This window comes from Hippocampus guttulatus, chromosome 2 (genome assembly GCF_054856545.1).
Source record: "Hippocampus guttulatus isolate MCC_2025c chromosome 2, RoL_Hgut_1.0, whole genome shotgun sequence".
In the NCBI taxonomy this organism is placed as follows: Eukaryota; Metazoa; Chordata; class Actinopteri; order Syngnathiformes; family Syngnathidae; genus Hippocampus; species Hippocampus guttulatus.
The window spans coordinates 14,140,624-14,157,314 of record NC_141262.1 but is presented as its reverse complement, the minus strand read 5'-3'; positions in this window follow the sequence as shown (position 1 = coordinate 14,157,314).

The following is a 16,691-nucleotide window of genomic DNA, read 5'->3' as shown; positions in this document are numbered from 1 at the left end:
CAAATAAGGACCCGGTGTCAAATTATTATTAAATTATTAAATTAAAGTATTAAGTTCAAATAAAGCAGTCAATATACAGATCAGTGGTTCTTAACCTTGTTCGAGGTACCGAACCCAACCAGTTCGTATGCGCATTCACCGAACCCTTCATTGATGAAAAACAAAAAGATGACTTTTTCCAATTTCAAGACATAAAAAAAACCCACATTTATTACAAACAAAAAAAAAGTACATCAAATTTCAAGACATAAGTATACGTTTTTTTAAATTTTACGACGTACTATCACGACAGTCACACGTTGACTACTGAGCGAACTAAATTTCCCGCAGCACTGATTGGACAAGCAATGTAATGTGATCATCTGTAGCCAGTGATGGCCAAGCGGGCGTGTCGTCACCAAGTAACATGTTGAGTTGGGTATGTCTTAACCTCCATGGCAGAGGCTCCGTCAAACCCGAGAGACCGATTCACCAAACCCCTGGGGTTCGATGGAACCCAGGTTAAGAACCACTGATATAGATTAAATTAATACATAATGTGCTGGGCAGTATGGCTGAAAAAGGTTTCACATTGTAAGTATATCATTTCAGTCAATATTGATAATTACTGTTTAAAAAAAAATGTTTTTAAAGAGAGGTTAAGGTTAAGACACATTTTCATTTACTGTATGAATGCCACACTCGCACACATTTGTACACAGTCACCTCTGCGCAGTTTTTGCTCACAAAAAGGCCACATAGGCATGAAAATGTCATATCTTAACACACACAAAAAATTGTTTGGTATGCGACAATATTGGATACTATACTGTATTTGGCTGCGAAAACACTATTTTGCATTATATTTCGTCTTGTTGCCAAAAATCCAAAGCTACATTGTGAGCATGAACATGTTCAAAGCAGCCTAAAAACATTTGGTCAGGAAAAGGTTATATATGGCATTTTATTTTGCTCTGGAAAAAACAATATATGGTCCAAATAAAAAGTGATAAAGCCTGGACAATGGTAATTTACTATTTAAAGGCAATTTTTTGATATTTAAAGAACTGCTTTTGCGGACGTTGTATCGGTCTGTCGTGGTGAAGAAGGAGCTGAGCCAAAGGGCGAAGCTCTCAATTTACCGGTCGATCTACGTTCCAACCCTCATCTATGGTCACGAGCTATGGGTCGTGACCGAAAGAACGAGATCCCGGATACAAGCGGCCGAAATGAGTTTTCTCCGCAGGGTGTCCGGGCTCTCCCTTAGAGATAAGGTGAGAAGCTCGGTCATCCGGGAGGGGCTCAGAGTCGAGCCGCTTCTCCTCCACATCGAGAGGAGCCAGATGAGGTGGCTTGGGCATCTGATTCGGATGCCTCCTGAACGCCTCCCTGGTGAGGTGTTCCGGGCATGTCCCACCGGGAGGAGACCCCGAGGAAGACCCAGGACACGCTGGAGAGACTATGTCACCCAGCTGGCCTGGGAACGCCTCGGGATCCCCCGGGGAGAGCTGGAAGAAGTAGCTAGGGAGAGGGAAGTCTGGGCTTCCCTGCTAAAGCTGTTGCCCCCGCGACCCGGCCCCGGATAAGCGGTAGAAGATGGATGGATGGATGAATGCTTTTGCAAATGAAAAGACATGAATGTATATTTTATCATTAAAAACATGGATTATTGTATTGAAATTTAAAGGGGCTAATTTCCCATTGAAATGCGATCATTTGCCATTTCCAGACTATTCGCTCACCGGAAGGCTGCATTAGGCATGAACATGTGCTCTTTGGCCTTGACACATTCCAGACTGTGTTGCTCGTTCTCGGGGTCTTGGGCATGGTGGTCCTGATGCTGCACTGGGAGGAAGCAGATAGAGATGATTAGGGAATCGCCAGTGCTCTGATTGATGGCTGCGCTTGATGGGCTGCAGCTGGAGATTCAGGACAATTTAATGACATGCCTGGACGCTTACATGGTCGCCAGCTTCACGCGCCCAGCGTGCATTAGCCGCACTCTTGCTCTCTCACTCACTTCATGCTTCATTCTGCTGCTCAGGGGGCCAACCTTCAACTTTACCCTGCTTGGCAGCGCGCTCCACTCACTGCATTCTGCCGCAGCTCGGGAACATACAGATTTTTGCAAAACAATCAGCTCTCCTGTGATTGAAAAAATAAAAAAACTTTTGTCCTTAAGAAATATCTATGACGCCATCAGCAACTGGTCAACATTGATGTCTGTTTTCATCACATTAGTGTCGATTTAAGTAAATCAAAAGTGCAAATGTCATGCAACCCATATTGCCTACTGTTATGTGCTTTTTACATGTTGTTACACAATGTCCTATGCTATTCAGTTAAATACGATGCATACTCTTCATCTACTGTCACTGGCTACCCATTAACCGGTATCATTCCATTCCATACTGCCGTAATGATACCTACTGTTTCAAGCTGTCAAATATTGTCACATGTAGTTGAATACTTTCACTTGTTTACATACATACCGGTACATTAATTACATAGTTACATCTTGTTCTACCAGTATAATGTTATTTTGACTTCAAAATGGCACCGCGTGAGTGGCTGCCTTTCCAGCAGCTCCTATATTTTGTTGTTCTACTTCTTCCTTTCATTACTTTGCTGCTGTGAATTGGGAATTTCTCCATTGCGAGACTAATAAAGGTTTTCTTATCTTATTTTATCTTAATGCTGCAAAGTGACACATAGGACTCTGTATTCATGCCCAGGGCAAGTTGGTGCACTGTGTGGCGTAAATTCTGCGCATGGACAGGTTACAATACTATTTTTGCAGATGCACTCAACTTGGTGCATTTATAAACGGGCGTTTTGTGGAGTTGTGGGCATGAACACAGCTGACTTGCTTCCCGGCCAATCGAAGCAGTTTCTTTCACTCCACTGTAAAATCGAGCAACGCAAACAACCCACCCCAACTTGACATTGGTGATCGGCCTGGCTGATTTTACATCATCCACCCATGGAGGTCTCCTTGCAGTTCCATGTAAATGTACTTTATGAGCTTTGATCGCCTGCATGTCAAAAATGTGTGCTTCTCGCACACCAAATTTAGGGGAATGAGAGCATCCATCTCCATTGGCCACAAAACGAGGCTGCGTTGTGGTCCACAATGGCGTAAACCGTCTGCTTCTGACTGGGCGTGTCTGCAATAACATCAAAACAAAGGAAACCTCACCCATTCGCACAGAATAGGGGAGACCATAGTGTCAAATTATGATACAGTGGATTCCTGTGTATAGTTGACACCCATTGAAATGCATCGGAGGAAGAAAAATATATATATTAAAAAACCCCAAATTCTTCGAAAAATGTGGACAAATATCTGTGTATGCGTTTTTGGCAACAAAAACAAATGTGGGGAAATGGTGAGAATTTTGAAAATGTGGAAATTCAGGTCACTTGTGAAATTTTATAGGTGGCAGCTCTGCGGCTATCTCAGTTAGCATCAGTTTACAGCATTTTAAAGTTGACTGTAGGTGGTATACTCCTTGATGTGGATGAGAACAGAGAATGATATTTTTTTACTGCAGCATTTGAACAATAAAAATAAAAGTGAACGGCTTCATGACAGAAGCACCTTGAACGCGCATCATTACAGGGAGAAACCACAGCAGCCGGCTTCACTGCGTAGACTGCTGAGATAGTCATAAAGTGCGCAAAAACGTGAAGTCGTGCAGCTCGCTTCAGCTAATCCCATTGGCTGATGAGATGTGAAGGTCATGTTGAGGGCAACTCGAAGCTTCCTGAGTATCTGTGAGGGGGAAAAAAATAATAAAAAAAGGAAAAACAGCACTGTGGGTGCCCGCAGAGGACACAACCTGCTAATGTGACACAACATGTCTTGAGAGCAGGGGTGGGCTAAAGTATCGCACACGGGCCACGTTGCAAATGTTTTAAATCATTTTTCATAAATGTTCATTTGTCTTATTAATTCAATGGTTCAGTAATTTATTGTGAATAAGATAATAACACACATTTGTCAAATTTGAAGCCATGGTCAGGTTTTCTAGTTTGGGAATGGGATTCTACTCGGGTTTTGAGTCTGATTTAATGTTTCAGGACTAAGATTCGAGTTTCAAACAAGAGTTAGGTTCCCGAATCACGGTTTCAAGATGTGTTTTGGGGTTCAAAGTGGAGTTTAAGTTTGGGATTTAAAACTGGGTTAGGGTTTCAAGCATCTGGAAGACGTTCAAGTTTTAAATCTGGGTTAGAGACAAGGTTTTAAATCAGGTCAGAATTTCTATTAGGTTTGTGTGTCTCGGGTAGGGTTTCAAGACAGATATTAGGGTTCCGAAGTGCTAGCGTCTGAAATGAAGGTTTTAAGTCATCCTTTGGATTTTAAAGTATGCGTTTTTGGTTTGTTTTTTTAAGCCAGAGTTAGGCTTTAAAGGCACGTGGAGGAGTTTCAAGTAACTGTTTCAAGTCTTGGTTCGGGGATCAAAGTTGAGTTTCCATCCGGAGTTCAGGTTTTAAATCTGGATTCGATTTTTGGAATATGGTTTTTGAGTCTTTGTTGGGGTTTCAAGACAAAGATAAGGGTTTCAAACAAGAATTAGGGTGTCAAATATATTGTTTCAAGATCAGCTTTGAGTGCAGTTTCAAGCATGTGGTAGAGTTTCAATTTATGTTAACATTTTTTAACCGACACATGTGTCGCAGACAAACGTAGCGTCTCATAACTAATCTTGATTTGTCTTGATGTGTCGTAATGGCAAAACGTTTTGCAGGTTTTCTTTGAATAAGTGTTCATTTAATCCTTATATTGACCAACGTATTTATTTGACCTTTTCATAATTGTGACGATCTCTTTTTAAAAGGTTAACATTCCCGGGACTTTATCTTCCACACTTTTTCCCGGAGCTTTCCCCAAGATAACATAACTTTCATTTTCTTATGCTGATTCTATTTGGTACGTGGTAACTGACTTACAAAAATTTGTCTCAACTGCGTGTACATAGTATGTGCACCTGCACCCACGTGCATGCCCTCTCTCGCTCTCTCTCTCTCCCTCTCTCTATGTGTGTGTGCGCGCGCGCGCCCCGGCTAGCAACCAGTTCAGGGTGTCCCCCGCTTACTGCCCGAAGACAGCTGGATAGGCTCCAACACGCCCTGCGACCCTTGTGAGGATAAGCGAATCAGAAAATGGATTTTATGTATGATGTTAGAGGTGCCAAACATCTTTTGATGGAAAATAGATGCACATCATTTACAAATAATTTATTATTCAATGAAATGAAAAACAAACAATTATTTTTATTAACCAAGAAAATCAAACTGCAAATGAATAAAAATTAAAATATTCATTGTATTTATTGATTAGACCTTCAATACAAAATGTACCAGTACATAGAAATGGTTTTAAGAATGACATTAAAACATTGCTTATGAAACGTGGTCTATAAAGACAGGTTGGATCTGACGTTTGAACTCTGGTTCTCTGCCTATTGACCTCATACAAGTTGCCCTTCCTTGCGTGTTGTTTGTCATTCAAAATCAATTGTGCGCTTGTCTATTGGCAACGTTTTTAAAGGCTCTCTTGGGCAGTAAGGGATGCTAATTCAGAAAGGCCTCTAACTGGCCGCCTGCGAGGTGGGAAGGTTGCGGCTGAGAGCGAGGCGGTGAGGGATGAAGTACAGCAACATGAGGAGGAGGAGGAGGAAGAGAGAGAGAGAGAGTGTTGAGTCATGTGACCCGACAGCACGTGTAAACCTTCTCACTCTGCCTGTGCTTCCACTCGGATACAACAGACGCTGTGGCCCAATCACGGCACGCCGTCTCTGTGTCACGGTGCTGAGCCGCCACCACCATCACTCCACCCCCAATGTCACCCTCCAAGTGCCTTTAACCATGTCATGCCCACGAGCAGCAGCCTGACTGGACTGGCTCAAAATATCAGCAAGGCTCATGTGTAAAAACTATTGACAAATAAACGAGCCCATTGACAGATGTCCATCCAAAAGGAAGAGGCGTGGAATGGCTCGCGGGTGTGGTGATGCAGCTGATCTCGGCTGACTTAGCGCGAGAGGTGCGGTCGCAGAGCTATATATATATATATATATATATATATATATATATATATGTGTGTGTGTATATATATATATTTTTTTAAAAATAAATAATACATTTTAAATTTTATCTTCTGCCACTGTATTTTAGGATAAAAAAAATGTGCATTATTACCGTATTTTATTTTTATGTTCACCAAACAGCTGCGGTGTGATGTGATGTGATGAAAGCAAACGTTTGTGGTCTCTACATGGTTTGATGTCCGTGCATCCGTCTTTCTGTCGGTCAACTTCCTCTGTGTCACGCACGCCAGGATGGCAAAATCACGCTTAAGCCACAGCAGATGGGAGGAAGGAGACCTCTCAGTACTCTGAACTGTGCGAAAAAGTGTTCGTGTATATGTGTGCATGGGTGTGTGTGTGTGTGTGTGTGTGTGTGTGTGTGTGTGTGTGTGTGTGTGTGTAAGACGCGTTTTCCTTACTTGTCCTTTTTCATGGGGAATTCTTAAAATGATCATTTGATGCCAACATTAAATTGTGTTGGAAAAGGAAAAAGCTTTGCACAGTGGCCAACTTTGAGATTTCTTTTCATGCTGTTATGAGTGACATGTCTACTCAATTTCTTGTTGATCAGCTCTTGTTGCATGTTGTCTTGAGAGGGAATAAATCTCATCTGTGCTGTGTGTTGCACATACAGCACATTTGACAATAAAGTTGTACTTGATACTTGATAGTAGTGAGGTTTTAACGCCTTTTGACTTCATTTCATGATGCAAAAGTCCCCATTGGCATGGAAGTACCTTCTGGTTATAGAAATAAGACACAAGTGAGATCAGACCTTGTACTTAAGGGTGCGTTCCAAATACACTACTGTGAGAACACTCGCCACTCCCGTTAATTTCCAAACACAGCCTATACATGTACAGGCATGTTCTAAACCAATCAGTGACTCATACTGAACCTGTTTCCATCTGTACTGCCTGATGCACTCGGTGCAGCGTGTCCCCAGTTGGAGTGCGGCACTGCCTTTTTGTGTGCATTCCGATTAACCAAACAGCACATTTCAACAGAGCTCCGAGTTTCCGAACGTTCGGGGTGAACCAGTGCATGCTGAGAGCATATTTCCGAATGCGACCCTCACTCCAATGACTGAGAAATTCAACATAATTATTACCTCCGAGCACACACAAACACAGGCATGTATTGCGAGCAGAGGGGAGATATCCTCAACTAACCTGTGCAAACACATCCCAAAATGCTGCACGATGACAGCTCACCAGGCTCTTGCTTACTCTTCCAAATGAACACATTAAAAAACACAAACACGCAAAGCTGCACATGAACACACAACAAATACACAAGGATGCACTGGGATGCCGATGGCGGGCCAACAGAAAGTAGGTTGGGAGGAGGAGGCGTGGCTTGAAAATCATGGAGAAATCCAGTGGACACCATTCTACAAATGTGAGGAAGATAGAATGTGACGACCTTGCTGAGGATACAAAAGCGTTGTGGGCTTTCATGTTTCCTGGATGATGTCAAATTCCCATTACAGAGGGTCAAAGGTTATGACTGACTGACTTTGAGAAGGCAGGCAAAAGGATCATCACACTCATGCATTCACACACAATGGCAGGCAGAAATACTCAATGTAATTCATTTTAAAAAAGCTACGTACGCTATAGCTACAATATACAGTATGTGTATAATCATGTTCAAATGTATACAGTATCTACTTGTACAGTACATTATATACTCATATAGACACATGAGTACTGTACACACATACTGTAGCTACTGTACACGTGGACACATGTCTCTCTCTGTGTATGTACAGAGGTGGGCAGACAAAAAAGTTACTCAAATTAAAGCTCTTTAGAATAATAGGACTCACCCATCCATCAATTATCATCATTAGGGCCGCGGGCATGTTCGAGCTTATCTCAACTGTCTTCGGGCAATAGGCGGTGTACAAACTGTGTGAGGTGTGGGCAAAAAACATGATTCAAAAAAGATCTTAATGCAAGTCAAATTTATTGCCTATTTATTTACAACCTAAAACTGGGGAAAGGGAGAAGGGAACAAGAGAAATGTCAAGTCTGTTTGCCCAAAGTCTTAGTCAGTATCAGAAGAAAACCTGCTCTCAGATCGCGCTGATCATTACTTGGGATTAGGGAACACCTCTGGGAATCTCCAATTTACAGGTATGAAAATCTCCATACAAGGAGTGGTGTGTTACTGTGCCAGCTCCGGCCTCCCTGTGTGGAGTTTGCATGTTCTCCCCGGGCCTGTGTGGGTTTTCTCCGGGTGCTCCGGTTTCCTCCCACATTCCAAAAACATGCATGGCAGGTTGATTGGACGCTCTAAATTGTCCCTAGGTGTGAGTGTGGGCGTGGATGGTTGTTCGTCTCTGTGTGCCCTGCGATTGGCTGGCAACTGATTCAGGGTGTCCCCCGCCTACTGCCCGAAGACGGCTGGGATAGGCTCCAGCACCCCCCGCGACCCTAGTGAGGATCAAGCGGTTCGGAAAATGGATGGATGGATGGATGATTAAGACACGCCCACTTCCTAACAGAGTCTTTCGACACAACGCCCTGAACTGCTTTTCAACCAATGGCAGGGCACACGTAGACATACAACCATTTACGCTCACGATCGCATCGAGGGACAATCAAGTGTTCAATTAGTGTGCCGTGTATGATTTTGGAATGTGGGAGTAAACCGGCGTACCCAGAGAAAACCCAAGCAGGGGAGAACATCCAGACTCCACCCAGGAAGGCCGGGGCCCGGAATCGAACCCCGGACTTCTGCACTGTGAGGCGGACGTACTAACCAGTCGACCGCTGTGTTGCCATCGCTAAAATTTCTATATAAACCCAAAATGACGTACCAGCACATCCCGTATATTTGAGGTACACACATACTATGTAATATTATATAGTCAGTCAGTCCCTTCTTATCTCTCTTGTTCTTTCTCTCTCTCACACACACACACTTTCTCTCATGTGACTCAAGGACAAGAATCAGTAGCCCAAGGTCAGCTGGTTCCACATGAGGAGACATCATAGCAGCGGCCTATGTGTGTGTGAGTGTGTGTGTGCGCGTGTGTGTGTGTGTGCGTGTGTGTGTATGTCATTGTGTTTAAAAAAAGCTGATTCTTCCTCTTTAGTTACATTTACAGCAAGTGTGCGTGTGTGTGTGTGCATGTGTGTGTCTGCATGTTGGCTTCCCATTATCAATAGCAGTGCTAAGTGGTGGACATTACATGTGTGCATGCGTGTGCATGTGTGTGTGTGTGTGTGTGTGTCTGTGTGTCTGTGTGTGCATACGCTCATAATTGTGTTGCTTCCAAGGCCGTCTGAAGGCCACTCTGCCTCGCTTCTGGATCGATGATGTCACTCTCACGATGTTGCTCCACGGGATAGGAGGAGGAGAGGTGAGCATAGCTTAACGTAATTAATAGTCAATGAATTCCCTTGCTACTGAAAAAGGACATTTGACTTGGATCCTACACTCTACATCAGTGTTTCCCAATAATTTAAGGATCACGGATCACCACAACGAACAAAACCGTCCCAAAACGTATGTCATCTTCCTCCACTCACAAATTGACTGAAATTAGGGCCACGCACATACTTTCACTGTGTAATAATAATATAATAATAATAGATTTTATTTATAAGCGCCTTTCAAGACACCCAAGGACACTTTACAATAACAAAAAACACAAAACAATACGGGTTGAGCAGCGGCAGCCAAAACGCGCCAGCGTTCACTCAACCCGAAAGTCAGAAAGAAACAAGGGAGGGAGAGGGGGAGAAAAAAAAACCCACGCTCGTTTACAATAATCGCTTGGTTTAACCGCTGGAATCAATGAGATTGCTTTTTTAAGTAATCAAGAAAAAAAACGTGTAACGTTGCAACCCAAACAACATTATTTTCAGTCACTCTGTTTATTTACAAAAGTGATGAAAAATTCCATTAATGCAAGCGAATGCCGATTGATCAATGAACATACTTTATTGCTATAATGTCACTGATGATAGTCATATTTTAAACAATCACTGTTAATGTCATGATGAGGTTGTTGAAGAATCTGTGCTTGGTGGTTGCGCCTTCTCGGCAGCACACGTGTACCAGCACTGATTTTGATTGGGAGGAATGTCGGCACTATTTGACTGTCGTTGCTGGACAGCTCCGAGGCGCTTGTGTCTTGCGTCTGAAATAGGGAGCATTTTCACAGCCGCGCTTTGTTCAGCAAAAAGGTCGGTGCTGATGGACAGTCTGCATGGCTTGAGGAGCTGACGATGAGAAGAAAGGAGCATCAATGCATATGTGGAACTGGGAGTCGCGGCTTGGAATTGAAGCGGATTCACATGGGACAGGAGATGAGAGCCAATCTCTCTTTTTCGTTAATGGACGCGACAGCTTCTTGTTGCTTTCAAGCTTCGCTTGTAGCAGACGTGTGCACATCGCAGCATGATGTCTTTGATCCACTGGTGAAAAGGACACTTTGATTCGCTCCTCTTTCATCTATTACTGTTTCAAACAACAAAGTGATTGGAGGAAAAGTGGTTAAGATGGCACGACTGTCTGTATTATGTGTTGTGTTGTATTATTTTGTTATTTTATGTTAACTTTTCTTTTGGTGGCGGCGCGGGCACCCGCAGCGGCTCCTCTTGTTGTCTGTTGTCTGTTTATGAGGGAGGAAATTTCATCTGTGCTGTATGTACACATACAGTACAGCACATTTGACAATGAAGTTGTACTTGATACTTGATATTCGATACTTGGTTGGTCCTCTACTAGTTTTACTCTTTCATGTGAACCACGTGCACACACGTTCACTGCACCTACAAGTCTATTCTGACAGATGGCTGAGAGGAATTCAAAACAAGAGATGCCTCCAGTCTTCCCCACAAAACATACACACTATGACATACATGTAACAGTCACATCGCTGTGTAAAGGACTGATAACACACGCGCGCACACACGCACGCACACACACACACACGCACGCACACACACATTCACGTACACACATACACATAATATATGAGGACCCCTTCTCGTGTGTTTTCATAACGTGGTGTAAAGGTTAAGTCCTGGCGTTTGTTTAACGTTAACACACACACACACACACACACACACACACATACTCACCATGTTGCTCAAGTGGAAAAACAACAAAGGGGTCAGAAGCTCCCAGCAGCCCATGGCAGGTGAAGGCAGTGGGGTCAATCTTTTGGAGTCCCGCCATGCGAGGCCCTCACAGTCAAACCGTTTTGAAAGTTAGACCACCTGACTCTTCATTCATTCTGAAATTTATAACATCTCACTGTAGTAATAGCTCTCACCCAACATAACCAAACTAACTTTAGAATCGAATCAACTGAGCCAACTTTTCCAACCTTTAATTTTCTAAAGGAGCAATTAGGACCACCTCCCACAGAACAAAAAAATAAATAAAATAATAATAATAATAATAAATATCACCGCGAGCCACTAAACTATTTTACACTGCATACATCATTTTGTATTTCTTTACCTGTAGGGATAAAATACGATGTTTTGGATTTATGAAATCAATGAACTGCCACAGAGAATGTGCAATTTTACTGCCGTTGCAAACATTTACACTTTGAACTCTGAAAAAAAATATGTTTGGCTGAAGCTTACGTTCAAATAAAATCTGCCCATTTGACGTCTACCCATTTGAGTCCTCCCCGTTTCCTTGAAATGAAAGCCAATCGGAAATGACCCGCCTGGAGTCAACTAAATATTCCGTCCTCATTTTATCACGTGTAATCTCAGTGGCGTGCAAAGGTGGGTTGATGCCCGACACAAACGCGGCGCGGTTGCGGACAGTCTTATATCCAATGTCAACAGGGGGTGAGGGAACGCTGATGGAAAATAAATGCCCACCTGATAGCGCCCCAACCAACATAATGTCAATCATTAACCTAACCCGAACCAAGCAATTCACAAGGCAACCAGCCAATCAACCAATTCAAAGAAATTGCCACTTTTGCTTGTCATCTCCTGCCTCCCCTGATTTCAGCTGCTACCAAACATGCATTTCCTGCCTCACCCTCTTAACGTAAACTCCAGCCCTGGAATGACAACAGTGGCTGTAATAACTTCTTTTGATTTCTTGCTCCATTGCTTATCAACTAACTTCAGCTCCAATGCTAATTCAACTGCTAATCAACTAACAATTTCAGATTTACTTTAGCATTATAACAATATACTATATACTACAGTCAAACCTCGTTTTTCATCCATAATCCGTTCCAGAAGACTGTTCAAAAACCGAAATTGTTCGAAAACCGAAACCACACACTTTAAAAAAAAAAAAAATGTTGATTGAACACGTCTGCTCACAATGGAAAGTGACACGAGGAAGCGTCACTTCCTCGTCTACCCGAGGAAGCGTCATTTCCTCGTGTAAGGAAGGCGAGAGGATTCAAGTGGTGCATTCAAATGCGCTCAGTTTGTTCGAGAACCGAAATTTGTTCGTCATCCGAGGCATAAAAAACTCGAAATTTTTGGTCGAACACCAAATTGGTCGAGAACCAAGACGTTCGAAAACTGAGGTTTGACTGTATATTAAAAACACACACACACATATACACACACGACGTAGACGACATCATGGAGCAAATTGACTTGGGGACGCAGCAAATAAAAAAAGCGCCATATATCTGTCACTCGCTCATGGACAAACGTCGGCTGATGGGAGAGAGTCCAATCTATTATTGAGCAGGACGCCCATCATTCCATGAGGCTGAAGGTCAGTGCCATCAATAACCCCCACGGTAACCCCACCCCCAACCCATAACGCCACATGGACACACACTATATTATCATTACTATTAGTTTGAAGAGAGGGTTGTTTACACCAGCAGAGATGAAGCGCGGAACCTTTTCTTAAAGAGAAGAGGAAGAAAATGGATGAGGAGTGATGTGAGCAGGGGAGGATGAGGAGGAGATAAAAAAAGGAAGGCCGGTGACGTGAAGGACGAAAAGGGGAGTATCAAGACAAGTGGGGGAGGTCAGCTTGATGGCTCATGGTGTCAAGAAGTTAAAAAAAACTAAAAAGCTAAGACTTTGGAAGTTAACCTCAGTGAACACAATGCAGTGCCAAACAGCATAATGGAATAGCAAGACAGTACGCACTGCATTTCATATATTTTAGCTCACTCAGTCCGCAAATTCAAAAGTGAAATGGTTAAGCCTGGTTCACACAACAACATTTTTACATCATCAGCAGACTTCCAAAACCTGAGAGACCCCACACGATGGTTAAAAAAAATCCCAAGTCTGAAACATACAGTTTGTGGTGTGCAGCTATACAGCACAACCAACACATCATACACGAACTGATATCACGACAAATATTCGCAGGTCAGACAGGAAATCTCATAAAACATCTTGAAAATAAGCATGACCTCAGCATAAACAAGCGTGGCGGCGAACCAAGGCGAGGCAGTGGCAATTGTTTGCGCTTTGTTTTTTGCAGAAAAAAAAAGCTGGGGCCCGACCGATTAATCGGCTGGATGATTCAATCTGCTTATTATGGCCCATTAAATATCGGCCCAAATAATGGGCCAAATGGGCAATATTTAATTATTCAAAGTTTTTTTTTATTGTATGCATTATATATTTTTTAATTCAATCGGCCGATTAATTTATCGGTAATCTGTCCTTTATTTCTGCCAAAATCGGTCACTTAGGCAGTTGTTAGTTGAGCTTTAGGTTCACTGTCAGTTCGTTGCCTTTTTAGTAAGTCAGTCAGTCAGCCCATTACTTAGTAAGTTTGTTAGTGCAGTACATCATTTAATCAGTCACTAAAATCAGTTCAACTGTCAAATAATCTTTTATTCAAATCTACCCTCTGAAACGCACACATACACACACACACACACACACACACACACACACACATTTTATTTATATAATATATAAAGTTATATGGTACAAAGTACAGGCGGCCCGGTGAGCCAGTGGTGAGCACGTCAAGCTCACAGTGCAGAGGTGCAGGGTTCGATTCCGGCTCTGATCTTGTGTGGAGATTGCATGTTCTCCCCATGCCAGTGTGGGTTTTCTCCAGGTACTCCGGTTTCCTCCCACATTTCAAAAACATGCATGGCAGGTTAATGGAGCACTCTAAATTGTCCCCAGGTGCGAGTGTGAGCGAGGATGGTTGTTCGTCTATGTGTGCACTGTGACTGGCTGGCAACCAGTGCCTGAAGACAGCTTGGATAGGCACCGGCACCCCCTGCGACCCTTGTTAGGGTGAAGCAGATCAGAAAATGAATAGATGGGTGGATGGTATTAAGTACATATATAGAGAGAAAGAGAGCGAGAGTGTGAGAGAGAGATACTGATATATTATATGCATGATTTAGGCATACTGTGTGATGCATATATATACATTTGTGATGTATGTATTGGCCTGTAAGGAAGGTGACGCACTTGCATGTAAGTGTCTTATCCCCGTATGGGAGTCCACATATTGTAGTCAAAGACAGGCGTGCACAAAGAGTACAGATGTTTGATGACAGATGTGCACTGGCAGGGCTGAGGTGCACTGGATTAATACACTTAGCGGTACACTGCATAAGCCTTCCCCCACGCCACCACGCATGTACTCGTAGCGTCAACCAGTTGCAATTTTGTATACGCGTTACAGACGTCCGGGGCTGTCAGCAGAGGGCGCCTTATGCAGCTTAAACGTGCTCTGGGGAACAAGTGTCAAATATAACCATTGTAGTGACTTCTCTACACATAATTCACCACCTTTTTCGATGTGCTAAATGAACGACACACTCTCTCAGTGTGTGAACGTGAGAAATTGTCGCCTTCTTTTACAATTTCCACACAAAGCGCTATATAAATCAGCATGTATTGTATTGTATTAATTTTTCGTATCAGCACATCTTTAGCTGGTTGGTTAGTCAGTCAGTTGGTTTGTTAGCTAGACAGTCAAATCGTGGTCAGTTAGCCTGCTGGTGAGTCCGACAGTCAGTCCAAAAACTTAGTCCGTTTATTGGTCATAAACTAGTGACTTAATTACTTAAGTCATTTCGTCTTTCATTGTGTGAGTTACTCAGTCAGTCAATCAGTCAGTTCGTGGCTGTGAGGCACATTATGTTGAGTAGATTTGAAAGCTCCGTCGTTGGTTTCCCTTATTTTCCTGACTATGGAAAGTTAGACTGCTTATTAAAAGTTTGGGAGAACTTGCCAATAATAAGCCTACTTAACCATTTAGTGAGGCTTAGTTGCTTGTTGCTGCACTTTGCATCCCATGTATTTGAACAGGAATATGCAAATTTAGCGATACTAATAGTTATTGTATTTTGTTTTGGCTTTTTTTTTAAACTCAGTTAATTTTATTTTGTGTTTAGAGCAAGTTTGTTAGCTTGAATTATTATTTGTTTAATGCTTCATTTTGGTTTAGTTTTAATTAGTTTTAGTATTAATTTGACCTTTTTCAAAACAAAGTATTTGACAACAACTACAACAACAATAATAATAAGAATAATAATATGTACATGCACGTGTACATGTGCACGCACATACACACACACTTTCAAGCTGTTGTTGGGCCTGCAACTTCATCACAACTAATTATCCAGCTTGTGTGTTTGTCCTCTCTGCACTGATATTTTATCTAACAGACTGAAGAAGAGTGGAAAGAAGACAACACATTGTTACATGCTCCCTTAACAACTGATTCTCTCGCACAAACATACATACCATTGCATGCAGTGGTCCAGATGGTTGGCTGTCACCCAGAGGCTGTCATTAGCAACATTTGGTTAACTGTTGTCTTTCTGCACAAAGACACTCAAACACGAACACCTACAATACAAATGAAGCCGCCACAATTACACGAACAAATGATCCAGGTGATAACTTGTCATCTTGAAAGAGCATCCCGATAAGAATTCACTGACTGCAGTCCAAGATCAAGTCGATGCGTGTCTCCTCTACTACACTAGGGGGCGGCTCTGAGAGCCAAATTCTATTTTTAGGCTACTTGAAGCTGGAGGGCAAGATATTTATAAACCGAGACTCTGCTGCACGAACACACACACACACACACACACGCACACACGCGCACACGCGCACACGCACACACACTCACAAAGCATCTGCAGTCAAGCAGCAGCCAGCAGATGCCTGAAGACATTTTGCATCAAATGGCTGATGAAGGAACAAATCGAGGCTGAGCCACGCACCCACACATAGAAGCGCACATATGCTATTTCAGTGGCATCACAAACTGTTGCACGTGTTGCAACGCCGGTTATTCATGACAACTGCCACCTTACACAACAAAAATAATGCATAGACTACTCCGTACTTCTTCCAAACAGTCAGGCCAGCACAGCGGTGCTGCAGTGTCCCACGGCGGTGAGGGGCTCGTGAAGGTATCAGGAATCAACGCCAAAGGTCATCACGAATGTGGCGGATTTGTAGCAGACAAAATCTGGCGTGTGCTGCAGTATGATTCGCAGGGTTACACTTTGACTACATATCCAAGTGGTATCATGAAAAACGAATCAAGATAATACGGTAGGTTCACATTGTGTACATATTGCACAGGAAATAGTCAACATGCCGATTAAAAGGGTATGAAAACTTTCTACAACGGATATATGGGTCAGGTCAA